Source organism: Hyla sarda, chromosome 2, assembly GCF_029499605.1.
Source record: "Hyla sarda isolate aHylSar1 chromosome 2, aHylSar1.hap1, whole genome shotgun sequence".
Lineage (NCBI taxonomy): Eukaryota > Metazoa > Chordata > Amphibia > Anura > Hylidae > Hyla > Hyla sarda.
The window spans coordinates 47176869-47197012 of NC_079190.1; the positions used below are offsets into that span (position 1 = coordinate 47176869).

General features: G+C 41.1%; 1 protein-coding gene across 1 annotated transcript in view; it reads right to left on the reverse strand.

Moving 5' to 3' along the window:
* CRYL1 (crystallin lambda 1) overlaps positions 1-20144 on the reverse strand; it is a 150953-nt gene that overhangs the window by 94155 nt on the left and 36654 nt on the right. The window lies entirely within an intron of this gene.

The window sequence follows — 20144 nt, forward strand, 5'->3', positions numbered from 1 at the left end:
TAGCCTTTAGATAGGGGATAAGTTGTCAGCACAGTAGTACCCCTTTAAATATCCATTAAGCAGGATGGGGTCACTACCTTGGGAGTAGGGGTTCATGGCCCTGCACCAAGGTTGTGTTGTGGCTCTTAGTGAGCATTTTAATGGATTTTAATTGTTCCTTTGTATGTGGCCTATTGTAATTTCCTTTTTTGATATTGAATAAAGCTATTTTGATATTCTATATGTATTAAAGGGGTACTCCGGTGCCAGAAAGTTAAACAGATTTGTAAATGACTTCTATTAAAAAATCTTAATCCTTCCAGTACTTATTAGCTGCTGAATATTACAGAGGAAATTATTTTCTTTTTGGAACACAGTGCTCTCTGCTGACATCACAAGCACAGTGCTCTCTGCTGACGTCTCTGTCCATTTTAGGAACTGTCCAGAGCAGCATATGTATGCTATGGGGATTTTCTCCTACTCTGGACAGTTCTTAAAATGGACAGAGATGTCAGCAGAGAGCACTGTGGTCGTGATGTCAGCAGAGAGCTCTGTGTTCCAAAGAGAAAATAATTTCCTATGTAGTATTCAGCAGCTAATAAGTACTGGAAGGATTACGTTTTTTTTTTTTATAGAAGTAATTTACAAATTTACAAACAGTTGATTAAAAAAAAAAAAAAGTTTTTTCACCAGAGTATCCCTTTAAGTGGTGTGCACTTTATATTCAGTGATTGTTTTTCTTGGATGTGGTTTTAACACCAAATTTAAGACACCTGCTCCCTATTCATACCTGAGACCTTGTAACATTAATGAGTCACATGACACCGGGGAGGGAAAATGGCTAATACCAACAATCAGGTTGACCCTAGCTAGTCTAAAGTGTGCTACACATTAGATTGTCCATAGATTAGATATGGACATCAGATTCTTTTTGCTCCAATAGAAGTCCATCTATAAATTGGCACCGCACCAAAGTTTTTACATTTTTTTCATTTTGCAGAGGCATGTGCACTTTTCAAAGAAATTTTACTGTATTACTTTTTTTTTTATTTTTTAATCTGGTATTTTTTAGTCTCTGTTTTTCTGGAAAAAAAGAAATAAGACTTAAAATAATTCCTGCTATTGTTCCTGCTATGACCTGTCAACTAAAGTTATTGTGTTATTTATACTGCTAGGTGACAAAAAAAAAAAAAAAAAAAAAACAACAGCAGATTTACCAAGTCCCTCACCTAAAAAAATAAAAAAAATTATGTTAGTCCATACCTGATATGTACCCCCCAAATGGTGTCATTGACTAAAAACAAGCCATTGGTTATATCAATGGAAAAGTTAAGGCTCCTCCTATAACTGCTACAATAAAAAAAAAAAGTGAACCCCCCCCCCCCCTCTAATCATTTTCAATAGGCAGAAACATGCTTTTTGTCTTTAGGGCACCAATCCCCAACTGACAGCCACATTTGCCGACTGTTAGACCCAAATCCCTATGGTGGAACAAGGACCTTTTACACAGTTTTTTTTGTTAGGTGTGTAAGAAGAGACGGAACATAAATACAGGGTGCAGCCTAAACAGTCCCTTTTATGATTTTTGCATAGGATGGAGGATATAATGGACCCCCCCCCCCCCCCAGGAGAAAATGGAAAGATTGCAGTTAAAAACAACATAGAATAAGGGAGTATTAACCCCTTCCCGACCTATGACATACCTGTACGTCATGGGTGGCAAGGTGTTCCCGACCCATGACATACAGGTACGTCATGAACATTTTTGCCGCTACTCGCGGCATCCCGCAGCGCCCGGTAAGATGGTGGCTATCACTGATAGCCAGCCATCTTACCGTGCGACCACGGGGGGGGGGGGTTTCCCCCCCCCCCCCCCCCAGCGATCGCTGCTATCAGCTGGTCAAATCTGACTAGCTGATAGCAGCGCGGTGTGTGAGTCCCGATCACGGGGATCGGGACACACACCGCTCTGCTAAGTGTCCCTTACCCGTCCCCCGGCGTCACTTACCCGTCCATGTGGCGTCCCGAGCGGACCCGGCGCGAGCGACGTCCTCCATGCGGTCCCGGCTGCGCTGCGTCCCGGAGGTGAGTTTCCCGCAGCAGTGCGGCATCTTCATTGGCAGCAGTGAGATCGCCGTAAAGCGATCTCACTGCTGCCTCTGGGAGTTTCAAAACTGCAACTCCCAGCATGCCCAGACAGCCTTTGGCTTTCTGGGCATGCTGGGAGTTGTAGTTTTGCAACATCTGGAGGTCCTCAGTTTGGAGACCACTGTATAATGGTCTCCAATCTGTGCTCTTCCAGATGTTGCAAAACTACAAATCTCAGCATGCTCAGTCTGTCCAGGCATTCTGGGAGTTGTAGTTCTCTAACATCTGGAAGAGCACAGATTGGAGACCATTATACAGTGGTCTCCAAACTGTGGACCTCCAGATGTTGCAAAACTACAACTCCCAGCATGCCCAGACTGCCCAAGCATGCTGGAAGTTGTAGTTCGGCAACATCTGATCCTTCAGATATTGCCGAACTACAACTTCCAGCATGCCTGGGCAGTCTGGGCATGCTGGGAGTTGTAGTTTTGCAACAACTGGAGGCACACTAGTTGGGAAACATTGTCCGTTTCCTACCTCAGTGCCTCCAGCTGTTGCAATTGTTGCAAAACTATAACTCCCAGCATGCACTGACAGACCATGCATGCTGGGAGTTGTAGTTTTGCAACAGCTGGAGGCACACTGGTTTGGAAACACTAAGTTTGGTTGCAAAACACTTGAAAGTTTATTATTTAACTTAGTGTTTCCAAACCAGTGTGCCTCCAGCTGTTGCAAAACTACAACTCCCAGCATGCACGGACAGCCAAAGGGCATGCTCGGAGTTTGCAACAGCTGGATGTTTGTCCCCTCCCCCCAATGTGAATGTACAGGGTACACTCACATGCGCGGAGGTTTACAGTGAGTGCTGCAAGTTTGAGATGGCGCAAATTTTGCGCTGCAGCTCAAACTTCCAGCGGCAAACTTGCTGTGAACCTCTGCCCATGTGACTGTACCCTAAAAACACTACACTAACACTAACCTAAAATAAAAAGTAAAAAACACTACATATACACATACCCCTACACAGCCCCCCTCCCCAAAAAAAATGAAAAACGTCTGGTACGCTACTGTTTCCAAAACGGAGCCTCCAGCTGTTGCAAAATAATAACTCCCAGTATTGCCGGACAGCCATTGACTGTCCATGCATGCTGGGAGTTTTGCAACAGCTGGAGGCACCCTGTTTGGGAATCATTGGCATAGAATACCCCTATGTCCACCCCTATGCAAATCCCTAATTCAGGCCTCAAATGTGCATGGCGCTCTCTCACTTTGGAGCCCTGTCGTATTTCAGGGCAACAGTTTTGGGACACATATGGGGTATCGCCGTACTCGGGAGAAATTGCCTTACAAATTTTGGGGGGCTTTTTCTTCTTTAACCCCTTGTGAAAAGGTGAAGTTGGGGTCTACACCAGCATGTTAGTGTAAAAAAATACATTTTTTACACTGACATGCTGGTGTTGCCCTATACTTTTCATTTTCACAAGAGGTAAAAGGGAAAAAGACCCTCTAAATTTGTAATGCAATTTCTCCCGAGTACGGAGATACCCCATATGTGGGCGCAAAGTGCTCTGGGGGCGCACAACAAGGCCCAGAAGGGAGAGTGCACCATGTACATTTGAGGCGATTTGCACAGGGGTGGCTGATTGTTACAGCAGTTCTGACAAACGCAAAACAATAAATATCCATATGTGACCCCATTTTGGAAACTACACCCCTCACGGAATGTAATAAGGGGTGCAGTGAGCATTTACACCCCACTGGTGTATTACAGATTTTTGGAACAGTGGTCTGTGAAAATGAAAAATAAAATTTTTGATGTGCACAGTCCACTGTTTCAAATATCTGTCAAACGCCAGTGGGGTGTAAATGCTCACTGCACCCCTTATTAAATTCCATGAGGGGTATAGTTTCCAAAATGTGGGGGGGTCCACTGTTCTGGCACCATAGGGGCTTCCTAAATGGGACATGCCCCCCAAAAACCCTTTCAGAAAAACTCACTCTCCAAAATCCCATTGTCGCTCCTTCCCTTCTGAGCCCTCTAATGCGCCCGCCGAACACTTTACATACGCATATGAGGTATTTCCTTACTCGAGAGAAATTGGGTTACAAATTTTAGTGTGATTTCTCTCCTTTTACCCCTTGTAAAAATTCAAAAATTGGGTCTATAAGAAAATGCGAGTGTAAAAAATGAAGATTTAGAATTTTCTCCTTCACTTTGCTGCTATTCCTGTGAAACACCTAAAGGGTTAAAACGCTTACTGAATGTCATTTTGAATACTTTTGGGGGGTGCATTTTTTATAATGGAGTCATTTATGGGGTATTTCTAATATGAAGACCCTTAAAATCCACTTCCAACCTGAACTGGGCCCTGAAAAATTACGATTTTGAAAATCTTGAGAAAAATTGGAAAATTGCTGCGGAACTTTGAAGCCCTCTGGTGTCTTCCAAAAGTAAAAACTCGTAAATTTTTTTATGCAAACACAAAGTAGACATATTGTGTATGTGAATCAATATGTAATTTATTTGGAATATCCATTTTCCTTTCAAGCAGAGACTTTCAAAGTTAGAAAAATGCTAAATTTTCAAAATTTTCATGAAATTTTTAGATATTTTACCAAGAAAGGATGCAAATATCAGTGAAATTTTACCAATAACATAAAGTAGAATATGTCCCGAAAAAACAATCTCGGAATCAGAATGATAAGTAAAAGCATCCCAGAGTTATTAATGCTTAAAGTGACAGTGGTCAGATTTTCAAAAAATGCCCAGGTCCTGAAGGTGAAAATGGGCTGGGTCATGAAGGGGTTAAAGGGGTACTCCGATGAAAAACTTTTTTTTTTTTTTTTTTTTTATCAACTGGTGCCAGAAAGTTTAACAGATTTGTAAATTACTTCTATTAAAAAATCGTAATCCTTCCTGTACTTATTAGCTGCTGAATACTATAGCGGAAATTATTTTCTTTTTGAAACACAGAGCTGTCTGCTGACATCATGACCACAGTGCTCTCTGCTGACATCACGAGCACAGTGCTCTCTGCTGACATCTCTTTCCATTTTAGGAACTGTCCAGGGTAAAAGGAAATCCCCATAGCAAACATATGCTGTTCTGGACAGTTCATAAAATGGACAGAGATGTCAGCAGAGAGCACTGTGATCATGATGTCAGCAGACAGCTCTGTGTTTCAAAAAGAAAAGAATTTCCGCTATAGTATTCAGCAGCTAATAAGTACAGGAAGGATTAAGATTTTTTAATAGAAGTAATTTACAAATCTGTTAAACTTTCTGGCACCAGTTGATTTAAAAAAAAAAAAAGTTTTTCACTGGAGTACCCCTTTAACATGTACAGTATCCTGTGCAGATTTGATGCTGTGTTCAGTAATATAGTTTACATTGATATCTGTAGCATAAAATCTGCAGCACCAAATATGCGCAGGATACTGTACGTGTGAATACACCCTTTAGGAGACTCTGATATGATAAGGGAGCTAGCATTTTTTATTGTTAAACATTAGTGTAAATTTTTTTTTCTCTAGTTATGTCATATACAGTATTCAGATAAGTGCATATAAGAAAGAACTTACATATACTACTATAAAAGGTTTACATTCATTAATATTCAGACTATAATAAAGAAAGGTGTGCCAGAGATGTATGCAACGTAAATGTTGCCTTAAGTTATTCCTTGGGAAGCCGCCATTAGCCTCACGTTTTCCAACACACGCACGGATCAGTGAAAGCAATATCAATATAACAGAATAACATACAGGGCAAACTACACCCTTTTCTAACACAGCAAGTGCCAAATATGTTCGGTAGAGACAGCAGAATTCAGAGGAAGAAGGAAAGAAAGAAAAAGTCAAAAGCTTCCTTATAATTAGTCATAACATTTGTCTTCTGCACTTAGCCGCTGCTTCTGTAAAGTTGTGCATGCGTTGTGATATTCCAGGCTGGAGATCTAAGCACGCAAGAGCGGGATCTCATTCGTGCATATTTTTAAAAGGGGTACTTCGGTGCAAAACATTTTTTTTTGTGCCAGAAAGTTAAACAGATTTGTAAATTACTTCTATTTAAAAATAGGAAGTTCTTTCCTTTTTGAATTTCTTTTCTGTCTATCCACAGTACTCTTTGCTGACACCTCTGTCCATGTTAGGAACTGTCCAGAGCAGGAGAGGTTTGCTATGGAGAACTGTTCCTGCTCTGGACAGTTCCTGACATGGACAGAGGTGTCAGCAGAGAGCACTGTGGACAGACAGAAAAGAAATTCAAAAAGAAAAGAACTTCCTCTGTATTATACAGCAGCTGATAAGTACTGGAAGGATTAAGATTTTTAAATAGAAGTAAATTACAAATCTGTAACTTTCTGGCACCAGTTGATAAAAAAAAATAAAAAATGATATATATATATTTTTTTTTTTCATTAATGATTATTATTTAGAGATGAGCTAATTTACAGTAATTCGATTCATCACGAACTTCTCGGCTCGGCAGTTGCTGACTTTAACCTGCATAAATTAGTTCAGTTTTCAGGTGCTCCGGTGGGCTGAAGACTTTCTCCTAGGACTGTATCCACCTTTTCCAGCCCACCGGAGCACCTGAAAGCTGAACTAATTTATACAGGCTAAAGTCAGCAACTGCCGAGCCAGGAAGTTTGTGACGAATCGAATTACTGGAAGTTCGCTCATTATTATTAATTATTATTATTGATTTTTTATATATATATATATATATATATATATATATATATATATATATATATATATATATCTCTAAACACACACACATATTATTATTATTATAATAGGGAGCAGATGGCTCTTTTCTACCGGAGTACCCATTTCAGGGCAATTTATCATGGACTGGCCGGGTGGGCATAGCAGTGCACTAAGTGGTAGAGGAATGTCCTGAGTGCACCAAAGACAATCATTTACATGTTAAGATTTTTGGGGTATTTCAAGAATAGTGTCACATAGGGAAAAAAGGTAACAATCCTATCAGGCAGTAGCAGCAAGTTAGTGTGAGGGATGCTGCGGCAATTTTTCCTTTAAATGTAATGGAAAATGAATTAAAGGGGTTCCCTACTTTGAGCCGCACATACTTTTTTTGCTAGTTTTTTTTATTAGCACAGCCGGGTCACAATTAAACAAAAATAAATAAATAAAAAATCCCCAGACAACCCTTGTAACCTACACGTAGGTTTTTTTTGGACTGTAGCTGAAGTACATGCACTTTACACATCAATGAGATTTTCCACTGACATCTTTAAATATTATTCTGATATTAGAATCTAAACATTGTACATAGAGATGATCCAATGTTCAAGATATGAAAGATGAAGCACTCACCCTTAAAGATGCTGGAAAACTTCTGATTTTCTTTCAAACTTCACAGGATATATGAACAGGTGAAGGCAGGAGGCGTTCAAGGGGGCGGCGACATGTTTCGTGCTATGCGGCGCTTCGACTGGCCCGTTACGGGCCAGACGAAGCGCCGCAGAGCGTGAAACATGTCGCCGCCCCCTTGAACGCCCCCTGCCTCAGCTGTTCCACTCTGCTCTCTGTATACCTGCACCTATTCGTATATCCTGTGAAGTTTGGAATAAAGTCTGAAGTTTTACAGCATCTTTGGGGTGAGTGCTTCATCTTTCATATCTTGAACATTGGATTATGTGTGTATATATATATATATATATATATATATATATATATATATATAAAAAGCAGGGTGGGCTGCACCTCAAAGGTGTGTGAAGGTAGGTGCACGCAGCGGCTGGCCCCAGGTCCCGGGTCCGTATCGCTAGAAGAACAGATTTGCTGCAGCACACAGAGTAGTGACAAGTGGTTTATTTCATTCCAATTGCGATAGATAGCAATTGGAATGAAATAAACCACTTGTCACTACTCTGTGTGCTGCAGCAAATCTGTTCATATATATATATATATATATATATATATATATATATATATATATATATTTTTTTTTTTTATAATATATATTTTTTTTTTATAATATATATATATATATATATATATTTTTTTTTTATAATATATATATAGATTTATTTATTATAATATATATATATATATATATATATTTTTTTTTTTATTATAATATATATTTATTATATATAAACCTTGTTTGACACAGAAATATTCTTCTGTGTTTTTGCTGCTTGTATTAAAAAGCTTGCCCAGTCACTGTTCCCATTTATTAGGAATGATTAATATTAATTTATTAGATAATAAAGGTCTGGCAGAAATCGGTCATAGAGATGACTTCCAAAGAAATACCATTATGCAATAAGTAGAACTATTAGCAGGTCCGGAGACTCATCCTATTCCTGTGATTTGGCATGTGGTGCTCGTTCAAGTAATAACATGTTGTATCCGAGGAAATAAGAAAACGACAGCCGGACTAAGTCATATTAAAACATTAAAGCACATTTCTAAGAATCGCTGCAATTCCTGGTACTTAGGCCACACCTCAGGCGCAGGGGCATGAAAGGATTCCTAATAAGAGCGGCCTATGTCATCACGTCTCCCAGCATTTATAGGCACATCTTGTCAAACCATTATCTTCCCTTAATACACTGTATAATGACTAATATCACATACACTGCAGGAATGATGCAAATCAAAAATACAACATAAAGATATCAAATAAACTAAATCAATATAAAATGTAATGCTTTATTCCCACTCCCTCACCTGCGCCCCTTTGGGGCATCTGAAGATCACACAGATGCTGCATGTTAAGGATTACCTCTTATTCTGGCAGATCTGGTTGGCCACAGGGGTTTACCCCCCAATGGAGGCAATCCAAGTGGGTGCTAGGGTCCCATGTGCTAGGCCCTAGCTACCACTACATTCAACAGGATCTGTGTGGTCAGATGAGAATGGTGGTGGAACAGAGAGCCATCCGCTCCCTACTCCATCACTTACGGCCTACAAGTGATCTTGACAGCACGGCCATGATTAATGGCTATTGGGGGGGGGGGGGGTAATATTATTGGGGGAAGAGGGCATTATTACAACTTGAGGGTGGCTAATTAATTAAAGGAACTATAAAATAACTATAGGGTGGGGGCACAAATAGGGTCATAATAAGAGCTATAAAAGCAGTGGTTACAGTATACTGTTTAAGGATCACAGTAAAAGTCCCATTACTGTGTGGGGCTTCAAGGGTAGCATTATTACGATGAAAAGGTTATGATACTGCTAAAAAGATGTGTACCTTAAGATGTGTGTACAGCAAACTCTGCAGAGATGACTTTTGTCTGAAAGAAGTCTCCAAGTCTGTGTCAGATGGAAAATTTTATATAAAAAAAACCATAGTACACTAGGACAACGTCCAGAATGTGCTAGTGTAGAGGTGGGATCTACCAATATATGGTCACTGTATAGTGGTAATATTGGCATTTGTACAATGGTTTGTATTTAGACACAAGCATGGTGGTATATTCATATTCCTTCACTATGTGGTGATAACATGGCAGTATTTCCTGTCCCTTGTATAGTGGTATATTGGTAATATTAATGGATCACATGGTGTTATTTGGTAAATGTATAACTTTTTCATATTTTTTTTATATAATTTTGCTTGGGGGGAGAGAAGGCAGCAAAATCATTATATACCCTAGCAATGCCCAGGGGCTCAAAGGATTCCAGCTAAACTCCAGTGTATCCATGCATTACATTTGACTTGCCTGCATGTGAAATGACCAGGGGTAAATTAGCAGGTGACAGCAACTTCCCTTTAGTTTTTCATGTTTTTAGCTTCACATACTATTTTTAGGGTAAAGGCTCGTTCACATCAATGCTGGGCTCAAATTCAGGGTCTGTACAACGCCAAACAAGGAATCTGAACTGACTCTTTTCACTACGAACACCACTGAGTCCCGACAGATCCCACTGACTTGAATGTGGGGTCCATTGGGGTTCCGGTATTTTCCAGGATTTTAACAGAGAGAGAAAAAAACAAATAGGTGACACAGTCCTTTAAATGGGTGAAGCAAAGGATTTTCCTTTAGTGAAGCCCAGCGGCAGTGTGAACTTAGCCTTAGCCATTGAGATAGGATTATGGGGCTTTAACATCCAGGACTCCACAGATCAGGGGAAGGAACGGGCAGCTCCACTCACTACAGAACTCAATACAGAAAACTCTTTACGGGTGCGGTTGCGCCAAGTACTGTAGATCCGGCCTATACATTTCAGTTGGCTAAGCTGCAGTACCAGATACAGCCAAAAAAAGTACGTGTCTGGTGCTCTAGTAAAAGGCTGGGATATCAATTTAAAAAGTCAATAGATATCTTCAAAATAGTTAGCCATCTGATGTGTTTGAGTGCCTCTGAGCTGTCTCCTAGGTAAGTTGTCAGGGACATTAAGAATCAGGTGTGATGGATTTTTAGATGTCCAATCCTTTTTTTTTTTCTGGCAGACATATAGTGCTTGGCAGCAGTTTTTCCCCCCCTCTTCCCATTAACATATGCATGCATTCTTGGCTGATTAGAGCGTGCACGTGTATCGATAGATTGAAATACACCACATCAGAAAAAAACATAGCAACAGGAGTTTACACCAACCCATTAAATAGAATTTAAGTAGGTCCGACAGAAGCTTTGATAAAAACCTAAGTGCAACTTCTCTGCACATGTTGGCACATCACAAATTCCAGAACATGGCATATGCTACTACTTGTCTATGCTAGACATCCCGGGCGTTTGATGAGGTTAAATAATGTGTTACAAGTTGTCCTTAAAATTACTTCATACCAAACCTCGGGTAAACAGACTGTTCTCCATGTGATGAAACAAAGTTTCAATAGTTTAAAAGATAATCTGTCAACTCAGCTGATGGCTGTTTGCAAAAATATAAATGATTTTTCTCTTACAAGCTCCAGCGCTGTAGAGGCAGAGTTGAGCTGCAGCATGCATGCCTCCTTCCTCCCCCACCCCTCCTTGCCAGATTAATGCACAACTGATGTATCTGCCCATGTCTGCTGCTCTGAGCATGACAGATTCTTTTTAAGCATACTCAGTAGAAGTCAGTAAAACGCTCATATCCATAGGCACCACCTGCTTTATTCTTTGGAGAAAGTGTTGATTACAAAACTTGTTTTTTTTTTGTGAGGATGAGGCCAGACAGGGCAGACATTTTCCATCACAGATCGGTGGCAACATTTGAAAAGAAATCTTCAGCAAAACTCACATAAAACACTCTGGGTTGCAAAGAGTTAACTCCACAGTGAAAATCTGCTACAGCATTGATATGCTAGGAATTTAGAAACAGGCAGCATGCCCTTTATTCACACACATTTTTTGTGCTATATTTGCATATACTTAGACACCACCACATAAAGCCGCACTGGGGGCACATGTAAGAATATGCCCATGCCATTAGTTTTTTTTGTTTTTGTTTTTTTTGTAAAGTTGGATAACTTCATTAAAAACTTAGTAGTTCTCTGTGGTGACTTAAAGTGTACCTGTCGTCAACAAAAAAGTTTTATATAATGTAGATAATCCTATTATATGTATATTTGTTATATACATTGGTTAAAAAATATGTATATTTTTGTCCCTGCAGCTATTGTCTGTGTGTCTCTATGAGGAGTCCAAATAGAGGAAGTGAGGATGGACAAACAGGGCTCTGTACACTAAGAAAAGGCAGGGCAGTGTGCACTGAGGCTCTATAACCTGCTCCTCATACATCAGGATGATTGACAAGCCAGGAGTCTGCACAGATCCCTGCTTGTCCCACCCTCACTTCCTGTTTTTGGACTCATCATAGAGACACACAGACAAAAGCTTCATTGTCACGCAAAAATGTACACAATTTATAATCAATGTATATTACAAATATACATATAAAGGTATTATCTACATTATATAAAAAGTTTTTGTTGATGACAGGTACACTCTTAGGTTAGGCTGGAACTGCATCCACCAGTGGGTCCCTGAATAGTGCAGAGACAAATCTGGGCATTTTGCACAAAGTCGTGGCAAAATGCATTGATTTAGAACAAGTTCTTTTGCATTTTTGCTGCATCCTGAGTGTCTAAAAGGCAAAGGTAAGGTAATATTTGCATGAATCTCTAGGGTTAGCTCCCAGGGTAAATTTCTCTGTTGGGCCGTAGGCACTAGAGTGCAATTCTGTTTAGTGTATATTCCTAGGTTCTCTTACTGATAACATGCCTGATGATCTAGTAATACATAGGCTATTGGCTATGTATAGCCCAAATCAATAGAGCATAAGTGCGCATGCAATGTTTTAAAGTCCCTTAGACAATGAATGGAGCGGTAATTGAGCCTATGTACAGATATTATTCCACGGTATTTACTAAGGTTTTACCTACACTTTTCCCTACATTTTGCTTTTACATGCTCTGATCTGTAGGGTTTTCCCCAGCTCCAATCTACCACATTTTCTGTGGAAACCTTAGTAAATATGTAGGAATTTTTTTCAAATGTCTGGGACACGTCCCCTTTTTGGTGGCCACGCCCCCTTTGCCAGATGGCCACACTCCTTTTTTGGGTTTTCTCAGTAAAATGGAGAGTTGGTCGGGGTTTTTCAATTCTGGTGCACATTCTGGCGAAGACAATCTGACGCACATCCTCGGCAAAACATGTAGTAAATCAGGGCCTATATGTACATTTGTAATGTGTGTATTTTGAGGACAAGCAGGGCTCTGTGCACCGAGGACAAGCAGGGCTCTGTACACTGAGGACAAGCAGGGCTCTGTACACTAAGGACAAGCAGGGCTGCCTGCACAGAGGACAAGTAGGGCTCCCCGCTAGCGATCGACCGATTATCGGTACGGCCGATATTATCGGCCGATAATCAAGATTTTGGGCATTATCGGTATCGGCAAGGTAATTGCCCCGCTCACCGCCCCCACCGCACCGCGACTGCCCGACCTGCCGCACCGCGACCGCCCCTCCCTCACCCCCCGAGTCAATAAAAAAAAAATTAAACTTACCCGTAATGGGGGTGGTCCAGGCCATCCATCCTTCCTGTAGTGTTCGGCGGCATTCCGGGTGGAGGATGAACCGGTCCGGGCTGTCCTTCTCCGGGGGTGCTCTTCTCCACTCCGGGCAGGCTCCGGCCTAGTACGCTGCATAGGCGCCGCTACGCCGTGACGTCAGGTGCGTCGCTGCGCACGGGCGTCACTGCGCAGCGGCGTCTATGCTGTGTTACTAGGCCGGAGCCTGCCCGGAGTGGAGAAGATGACCCCCGGAGAAGAAGGACAGCCCGGACCGGTTCACCCTCCACCCGGAATGCCGCCGGACACTACAGGAAGGATGGATGGCTCAAACCACCCTGACAGGTAGGGGGAGAGAAGCGGGTGGTGGCGGCGGCGGCCTATGGCACCGCAAAAGCCACTGCAGTGCATTGATTTAAAGCGCCCGCTTTAAATCAATGATCTGCAGCGGTGTCGCGGGGGGATAAATAGCTGATAACTTATACTGGAATATCGGTATACGTTATCGGCTATTGGCCCTAACCTCCACCGATTATGCAGGGCTCCGTTCACCGAGGACATGCAGGGCTCCGTGCACCGAGGACATGCAGGGCTCCGTGCACCGAGGACATGCAGGGCTCCGTGCAACGAGGACATGCAGGGCTCCGTGCACAGAGGACATGCAGGGCTCCGTGCACAGAGGACATGCAGGGCTCCGTGCACAGAGGACATGCAGGGCTCCGTGCACAGAGGACATGCAGGGCTCCGTGCACAGAGGACATGCAGGGCTCCGTGCACAGAGGACATGCAGGGCTCCGTGCACAGAGGACATGCAGGGCTCCGTGCACAGAGGACATGCAGGGCTCCGTGCACAGAGGACATGCAGGGCTCCGTGCACAGAGGACATGCAGGGCTCCGTGCACAGAGGACATGCAGGGCTCCGTGCACAGAGGACATGCAGGGCTCCGTGCACAGAGGACATGCAGGGCTCCGTGCACAGAGGACATGCAGGGCTCCGTGCACAGAGGACATGCAGGGCTCTGAACAGTCAGGCTCTATGACATGCTCCGACTCACACAGCAGGATGATTGACAATCCAGGAGCCTGCACAGAGACCTACTTGTCCTGCCCTCACTTCCTGTATCACAGAGACACACAGGCAATAGCTGCAAGGACAGCATTTTTTTTTACCCAAAAATATACAATTCTAGTTGTAACCAAGGTAAATTACAAAATGCCCGGGCTGGTGCTGCATCGTATTTAACACAAAAGCCTGGGGCTCCTGTGTCCGTGACATCACACCACATCCTGTCCATTCATGTCTATGGGCGCAGGCGAGACAGCTAGTACACAGCCGTCACTCCCCCTCCCATAGACATGAATGGAAGGGATAACCTGTCTATGGGGGAAGGAGTACCCCTGTGAGGAATGTTTGATAGAACACAGAGTGGCATAAGGTTGGTGCTCTGGTGCTTTAGATTACTCATCATTCAGCTGGATGGCTGATACATATTCACAGAGCAGCATTATTGTCTCCAAATTTAGATAGGGCTCTTTGAGAGCACTCTATCAAGTCAATAAAGAAGTGCGCACTTTATACCCTACTTAAAAGGGAATGTAAAAAGATTTTTTTTTTTTATATGGATAGTAAAGTGGAAAATAAAAATATAACAAACTTCTTAAAAATATATTTAGCATACAAAATTACATTTAAAACAATCTAAGCTTGATGTTCCATGTTCGGCCGCTATTCCCTAACGGTTTAGGTTATAGCTCCACCCCTTTGACCAATAACCCTGCTCCTTGATAAATATTTACTCCTCTTGAAGGTCCGTGAAGGGGGCGGAGTTATCAGCTGGAGTGGGCAGGAGAAAGCATTGCACATGCTGCAGCAGCCGCTTCCAGTGCAGTTAAGAAATTACCATATTAGCAACAAGGGGGGAGATTTATCCAAACCTGTCTAGAGGAAAAGTTGCTGAGTTGCCCATAGCAACCAATCAGATCGTTTCTTTCATTTTTGAAAAGGCCTCTGAGAAATGAAAGAAGCGATGTGATTGGTTGCTATGGGAAACTCAGCAACTTTTCCTCTGGACAGGTTTGGATGAATCTCCTCGAAGATGAATATCTGCGGAACGACTACACCTATTGGACCCGCTTAATACGCACACGAGAGGCTTTCTGGATTCTATGTCTAGACTCTTGGGTGCCGAGCGGACTTAAAGGGATATTCCAGGAAAAAACTTTTTTTTTATATCAACTGGCTCCAGAAAGTTAAACAGATTTGTAAATTACTTTAATAAAAAAAAATCTTAATCCTTTCAATAATTATCAGCTGCTGAAGTTGAGTTGTTGTTTTCTGACTGGCAACAGTGCTCTCTGCTGACATCTCTGCTTGTCTCGGGAACTGCACAGAGTAAAAGAGGTTTGCTATGGGGATTTGATTCTAAACTGGGTGGTTCCCGAGACACGTGTCATCAGAGAGCACTAAGACGGAAAAGGACAACTCTACTTCAGCAGCCCATAAGTACTGAAAGGATTAAGATTTTTTAATAGAAGTAATTTACAAAACTAAACCTCAAAAAGAGGGGCTGCTAGTAATAAATATAGAGTCAGTGTCTCTAGTGACAAACTAGCTATCTGCTAAACCAATCATATAAAATCACTGAGACCAAATTAGTCCAAGATATGGTGTACAACCTTTATTAAAGTGCATAATTTAAATAAAATCACAATTAAAATGGAACAGGTACAGACAGAAAGATGTAGGCGTCTTATTGGCTAAGTAAGGTGAGTATTTCTAGTGCAAAACATATGGCTAGAACACTCCACAAGTATATGGATATAGGAATGGCTATATATCAGCAAAATCACCCATATTAGACATATATGGAGTACACTAATATTAAACATTATACTCAAACAATAAGGGTCTCATAAAGAAAATATAGGCAAGTAGAGGGAGCATGGTGTCTCCTCACCAAACCACTAAACATGTGGCCTCAGCATGTATAAGGGGACGACCCGCCAGTACAGGCAGCACACATCACACCATATGCTCTGGCCCAAACCTAAGGAGAGGTCAGAGGAGACACAATACCAATACAGACCGCCACCCCCAACGCCGTTTCGCAATGAGCTTCTTCAGGAAATCATTGGTAAGGGTGTCTTTGTTGTACACGGGCATTGTGTCTCATCTGACCTCTCCTTAGGTTTGGGCCAGAGCATATGGTGTGATGTGTGCTGTCTGTACTGGCGGGTCGTCCCCTTATACATGCTGAGGCCACATGTTTAGTGGTTTGGTGAGGAGACACCATGCTCCCTGTACTTGCCTATATTTTCTTTTTGAGACCCTTATTGTTTGAGTATAATGTTTAATATTAATGTACTCCATATATGTCTAATATGGGTGATTTTGCTGATATTTATATATATATAGCCATTCCTATACCCATATACTTGTGGAGTGTTGTAGCCATATGTTTTGCACTAGAAATACTCACCTTACTTAGCCAATAAGACGCCTACATTTTTCTGTCTGTACCTGTTCCATTTTAATTGTGATTTTATGTAAATTATGCACTTTAAAGGAGTACTCCGGAGCGCTGGTACTTAAAAAAAAAGTTTACCTTATCTGATAGCTCTTTCAAAGACCTTTCCAACGATACCTCATTTGTCAAATTTGGCCCAGCCATTCTCTTGTAATTGCCACCTGTAGCAGTAAGCAGCCATGTCATAAAGACTTCATTTCCCATGACTCCCTGCGCCAGCTTCCTGTTAGCTGCTGCTCTCTCCCCCTCCTCTCCCCCCCCCCCCCCCCAAGGAAATTATAATAAATTATAATAAAGTTCCTTCCCTCCTTCCATGTGCCCACTAGCGCAGTGTTTCCCAACTAGGGTGCCTCCAACTGTTGCAAAACTACAACTCCCAGCATGCCCGGGCATGCTGGGAGTTGTAGTTTCGCAACAGCTGGAGGCACCCTAGTTGGGAAACACTGCACTAGCGGTGTCACAAGAATGCCTCCCATCCCTACCATCACTGCTAGCAGGGTTGCGCGCGGCTAATGTAGTACTGCGCAGGCGCAGCACTACGCAAATAGCGCAGGGCTAACGTAGGCAGCGATAGGAGCCTAGCGTTAGCCCTACGCTATTTGCATAGTCCTGCGCATGCGCAGAATAAATTAACCTTGGGGGAGTAGCCGTCTCCGGGCTGGGAGGCCGGCACAGCCCGCAGTGACTCATGGGAGCGATGAGTCACCGGGCTAAGATGGCGGTGGCGCAGAAGAAACAGCGTCATCGATTGAAGAAAAAGGAGCCAGCTTCCGTTAGAAGGAGAAATGCTGGAAGAAGACCAGGAAAAGAGCGATATGGATAAGGTAAGTAATTTACAATGTTATATAACTTTGCTTTAGGGTTAGTTTACCATAAAAAACCTAGCATCGGAGTACTCCTTTAATAAAGGTTGTACACTATATCTTGGACTAATTTGGTCTCAGTGATTTATATGATTAATTTACAAAGCTGTTTAACTTTCTAGAGCCAGTTGATATATAAATAAAAGTTTTTTCCTGGAATACCCCTTTAATTCCCACAATGATTTGATGTATATATTTTAGAATATTGTTTTCATCTGCATTCTCCTTATGCCCTCAACAACAGTAGATCTTCACTTGATACTTTGGCTCAGTTATTATTTTATGGTGTGTATTCACACCTTGGTCCTGCAGTCTAAGATCTTGGTGCATTTTTCAATATTTTTCAATATTACGTATCTTATGTGGTCCTATGTTTCTTTAATTTGGTATCTATAATTATTTATACATTTGAATCGTATATTTTTCCCACCATTACTGTTTTGATCTATATTTAGTATAGTTAGTAGCCTCTAGTATGATTGTATATATATATATATATATTATATATATATATATATATATATATATATATATATATATATATATATATATATATATATATATATACACACACACACACACACAAACACACAAACACACACACACACACACAAACACGCGACTGTCTTTAGATGGATTTTTTTTATGCTGGTATTAGCTTTCATTTGGTAAATTGGTCTTGAGGCTGGTTTAGCTTGAATTCACACCACGGCACTATGTTCCCAAAAAAAAAAAATGTGTGCGTTTTTTTGATACTATAATTTACATACCTTTATGTTTTCTATATTATTATTCCGGTGTTTTGTTTTATTTATTTTTATATATATATATTTTTTTTTTACATATGTTAATGTGTGTCATTTTTACTACTATTTCTGCTTGGATCTGTATTTCCAACATTTTAGCATTTATATCTATATACATACATCTTTCCTTAAAGCATAGTGTAAAAAGAAAAAAGTGATATGTTACTCAGGACCCATTCCTGATCATGTGCATATAATTCTTATGTGTCTCTGACCTATATATCCAGAGATATAAGCATTTATCTGCTGGTGAGTTACTTTTTCATTGTGCAGGCTGGAGGGGGCGTGTCAGTCTGTCTCCCTCACAGGAGCAAGCCTGGGCAGTCAGCCAATCAGTACTCTCTACTCTGTAACCCTTCCCTCTCTGGTTTTATGCCGTGTCATGTGTCAGAGGAAGATACTTGGAGCTTGCCTGCAGTAATTAGAAGACATTATGGTGAATTCATAACAGGATAAAATGTATAAATATAAGAATAGATCTTTATAAAATTAGTGCAAGTATTTTTTAGATAAAAGTACAGCATTTTTATGAATACATGTTCTGTTTTATCTTCTCCTTGTAAAGCTGGATGCTAATCAGCATAGCTGTCACTATGTGTCTCATTCATCTTTCACAGACTCCTGAATGTCTGATCAACTTCTTTGTCATTCAGGAGTCCAAGAAAGCTTTGACTATTTCAGCATGCTGGGAGTTGTAGTTTAGTAACAACTGAAGCTGCAATGTTTGTAAATAACTGTTAGAGCAGTGTTGCCTCCAGCTGTTTTACAACTACAGCTCCCAGCATGTCCACACATTCTTTATCTGTAGTTTTGCATACACAATAGAAATCTCCTATACTGGATACCGGTATGCTTTACGGCCGGTATCCAGTATGCTGTAAAATCTAGACTAGTCTGTCTGGCTAAAAGACAGGCGACACCTAGTGTTGGCTATTTTGAGCTTGAATTTCAGGTGAAAATTTTAATTTTTTTTAACAGGTGTATATTGTAAAATGTCATATTATAATGAGTCCTGCAATATATGAAAAGTTTTTAACAATGACAGTGCCTCTTTAACAGTGGTTTCCTTTTTTAGCGGTTTAAATAGTATCAACTGTAACCTAAAATGCTACTATTGATTTCCACCCACTCTAACATTGTTTAATTTTTGTTTCTTTATATATGCTAAATAATATGCACTATTTTGTTTATCTTTATTTCTTCGATGAATATTGGGTGGAGTTTAGTTTTCAGATGTATTCTTCTGTAGGCTACGGCTTGTTGCACCAATTAAGTATCGTAGTTTGTCTCGGTATGGTCCGTTTTGTCCCGTTCTTTTAATATTGAATCACTACAAAAGGTTAATCTACGTCACACTGAGGCAATCCCTTCCGGTTCATTCCTTTGTCTGTTCATTGTATTCTTTAGTATATAAACGGGCACTTGCCTGATACACATCGTCATGACTAAGAGCTATGTTTTAGCTTGAAACGCGTTTTTACTTTATTTTTGTTTTGTCCATTTTTTTATGCATATCTATTAAATATGAAATTTTAACCTCCCTGAACTTTTGGGTTGAGTTGGAATCTACTTACCTTTTTTCCCCTCTTCTGCCTGTACGGGATGCAGCCTGATTTATGATCCGTGCTCCCCTTCAATTGATTCGAATCCGTCTGCTCTGGAAGAAGTGTCTACTCTAGGGTGGTGATCTGAGCTGCATTTTTGTTCTATTTTTTGTCTCTATACACCTATTTTGACTCGGTAAGAAGCATTAGAAACAGGGTCACCCGCGCTATTTACCTGTATATTGCGGTTAGTGCAGGTAACCTTGTTGTCAGTTTCCCTTTCAGGAAAAGCTTTCCTTATCTCATTAGGATCAGATTCCATCCTTAGCACCAAATATTCTACTAGAGCCTAAATACACATTC